The 4,003-nt window shown below is 37.1% G+C and overlaps 1 non-coding gene across 1 annotated transcript; it reads left to right on the forward strand.

Moving 5' to 3' along the window:
- Nucleotides 1-290: 290 nt before the first annotated feature.
- On the forward strand, nt 291-397 carry LOC124887499. Its single transcript, XR_007045272.1, has one exon. It is a non-coding gene; the product is annotated as a small nucleolar RNA R71 (small nucleolar RNA).
- Nucleotides 398-4,003: the final 3,606 nt, after the last annotated feature.

A 4,003-nucleotide genomic window follows, 5' to 3' on the forward strand; every position in this document is an offset into this window, starting at 1 on the left:
TGCAGAACTCCCAACTTTATTGTATTAAACTAAGCATCTAATTTTGCATTGCTATAAGCTAAGCTGATAAAGCAGTGAACTAATCTACCTCAAATTCAACTACAACCTTCTTAGGAACACCCCTTGAGTCAGCTTGCCATTCAAGATTCCCTTGTGAAATATGATTCAGCAGTGCGTATAATTCATCATAAGTCTTCTCAAGAGCTTGTCCACCTGCTGCTGAATCCAAGAGAATCTTGGTATTTAGCTCTAACCCCTCAATGAAAGTATGAACAAGAACATCATTAGACTGATGATGGTGAGGGAAATTTCTGAGCATACTTTTAAATCTCTTCCAAGATTGGTAAAGATTCTTTCCTTCTTTCAGTCTAAAACTTAAAATCTCGCTTCTTAAATGTGCATTCTTCCCTGATGGAAAGAATCAAATAAGGAACTTCTGAGCTAGATCTTCCCAAGAAGTAATAGAGAGTGGTGGTTCAGCATATAACTACCTCTTTGCTTCCCCGATTAAAGAAAATGGGAAGAGATTCAATCTGACATAATCAATATTCACCCCTGGAGGAATGTAAGTATCTCTTATTTTTAGGAAAGTTTGTATGTGCTGTTGTGGGTGTTCATGTGAAAATCCGGCAAACTACCCAGCCAAATTTGGCAACTGCACCATATTCTACTTTAATTCAAATCGACAACCTGGCTTGGACTTGCAAATATTGTCAGTCGCATGGTTCGTGAGTGGGATTACTACCTCACGAATAGGTCTAGAAGTTGGTTGAGTAAGAGCAGGTGGAATAACCGGAACTGGAATATGCCCACATTTGGATCAATTAGATCATTTGGATCAACAATATTTGGATCTCTTTGTTCAGCTATTTGAACCTATTGAATTAGATAATGAGCTCTTCGACTCTATTGAAATACCAGTTCTGGTTTCAAAAATGGCATTACCAACTCTCTATCTCTCACCAGTCCTGTATTCAGCAAAACCTACAAAAATTCAGCCACTAAGATCAAGTCGTTAACACTTAAACTTACTATCAAAAACCAAAATTTAGCAAATTACTAATTATAATAGTCCCCGGAAACGGTGCCAAAAACTAGTTGCATTCAAATGCACATGCAAGCGTACGTGATCGTACAAGTAATATAGCGACTTAGATAGTCAGATATCGTACCCATGAGGACTATGCAACTAACAATTCAACAAAATTTAGTCTTAAACAAAGAGGTATTAAGTGTTGTCAAGTATCAAGATGAGCTTGAAATTTTGAATAAAAATGTAAATAAATAAGAAATATCAATTTGTGATAATAGCAAAGCAAGCAACGGTTGTAAACAGTAATGATGAGATTCCAAGGTTGAGGCACTTCTAAAAATCTAACAAATCTCTATTCTTATTACAGTTTAGTTGGTAATCAGATTGTTGATTCGCAGAGTTTATAACACGATCATGGTCTCCCAACCTCTAATTTTCTTCCTACATGAACTTTGCAACTAAATCATTGAGCGGGGATGCAATAATCCATTTAGATGTATGCGGCTATGTTTCTATGATTGAACCAAACATGGCTTCTAAGTATATCCCTATCCTAGGTGCTAAGTCAAATCCTCTATTTTATAAAAGGATGAGAACCTTGCTCCTTAATCTCTCATTCTATCCTACAATTCTCCTCCCGAATGCACATGTAAATATATATTTATTCTAATGGTGGCCACTCATCAAAATAGTAAGCTCAAGAAATTAAGAACAACGCATATGATAATCCAACAAGAAACTATGATAAAAAATATCAAAGAGTAATCATGTTCTTGGCCTCAACCCCAAAACAAGGGTGTTTAGCCACTAATATCTGAATTCAACATCAAAAATAAGTAATTAATCATACCAAAAATTAATCTTGAAGTGAAAAAGTTCAAAAGAAATTCAAAGAACCCTAAAAGAGAGATTTGATTGTTTTTCATCCATTGATGTGCTTTCCAAAGTGATTACAATTGTGCTCACATATTCCTTATATACTAGGATGAAATTACCCTGCACTGGAATAACCAACGCATCGTATTTCTTATCATGTCAAGGAAATTGACGTGTCGCATCGTGTATCACATCGTGTAAGTAATGCAAAGCACCATGTATCACATCGACTAGGCAGTGCGTTGCGTCTATTCCACGCCGACTCACTGGTATTCCACTCTAAAAATATAACCAAGTCATAAAAATTCCTCTTTAGCTAGTTTTTTTTCCATGTGCTTCAGCATTTCATGCATTCTTCCCAACCTCCTTAGAAATGTCATCCCATATTAATGTAATCAATTCCACTACATCAATCATCACTTGCTTTATTATATGTGTCCAATTTTGTCCAAATCTATTAGAACTTTATCCTGTATCATAAATCACATTGGTTAGATACGTAACACAATTAAGGCTTAAATGCAATAAGAATAGAACATTTTGTCTCTCAAAACAAGTCCAAATTTGGGCAAATATTGGTGATTGGACATATAAATATGCCTAAGATCAATCAATCTTAGAAAAACACTTCACACCTTGAAGTTATCTAACAAACCATCGATCCTAGGAAGGGGATATTTTTTATTTATGGTCACATTGTTCAACTAATGATAATCAATGCACATTCGAAGGGAACCATCCTTCTTACACACAAACAACATGGGATCACCCCAAGGAGACACACTAGGATGAATAAAACCTTTATCTAAGAGATCCTTCAATTGCTCCTTAAGCTCTTTCAACTCCTTCGGAGCCATTCTATAAGAAGGGATAGAGATAGGATGAGTATCCAGCTTATTAGGAGGAATAGCAGAAAGATCATTGGGAAATAGATTCTGGGGAAGGACCTTTCGAGTTAGAATCTTTAACTCAGACCAAATGATACAAACACCCCTTAAAAATCAACTTTTGGGCTCTAAGATAAGAAATGAACCTCCCCTTAGGAACTAAAGAACCCCCTTCCTAAATAATGATTGGCTCAATAGGTAATTTAAACATAACCTTATGGGTCCGACAATCTAAGGAGGCATATCACGAATGAAGCCAATCTATTCTCAGAATAACATCAAAATCAACCATGTCTAACTCTATCAAGTCTACCAGGATTTCTTTACTACGAACAACTATAACACACCCCTATACACTTTTCTAACAACTCTAGAGTCTTATACCGGGGTAGAAATAGAAAAAGGAATAAACGCACACTCAGGATCAAAATCAAAATGCACAGCCATAAATAGGGTCACATAAGAGAGAGTGGACTTCAGATTAATCAAATAATACACATCACGGGAGAAAAGTCTCAACATACCCATAAAAATATGTGGAGATACCTCAAAATCCTAGCCAGTAGCAAGTGCATATAAGCAATTTCAGACAACGGTAGTACCAAAAATAGAAGCAGACGTAGAAGCAACACCCTTCTATATAGGAGAGGATGAGGTAGTGATTAGGGACCTTTTGTCCCAAGAAGCCACTAGAGAGGGGAACTCTCACTGCATATGCCCAATCTATCCATATATAAAATATCTGTTCCTCTCCTTTTCATACTAGCCATGATAATGCTGACCATAAAATCTACAAGGGGGTAGAATGGAGCCGACTGAGCCCTACTAGCTTGAGATTGGGTACCATGTACCTGGAATCCACCACTAATCTAAGATTTAAGATCACCCAATGGCCTCAGGTAAGGAGAAATAGCCGAGGAGAAAGAACCAAACCCCCCCCCCCCCCCCCACTTCTTTCTTGGCCACCTACCACCATCTCTACCTCTTTGCTCAAAAGTCCTAAATCTTTTCCCTTGCCTTTTTCTAAACTCAACCTATTTCTTGTACTCTTTTTTCACTTGTTGTATATGCACAAACAACCTAAAGATGTCCATTTCTTTAATCAACAAAGCTTCTCTACTCTCAAGAACCAACTCACGAGATTATCCTGAGGTGATCTTCCTCATCCTAGCCCTCATGTTTGACACCATCTCTGAAGCATACCTAG

Source organism: Capsicum annuum, chromosome 9 (genome assembly GCF_002878395.1).
Source record: "Capsicum annuum cultivar UCD-10X-F1 chromosome 9, UCD10Xv1.1, whole genome shotgun sequence".
Taxonomy (NCBI): domain Eukaryota; kingdom Viridiplantae; phylum Streptophyta; class Magnoliopsida; order Solanales; family Solanaceae; genus Capsicum; species Capsicum annuum.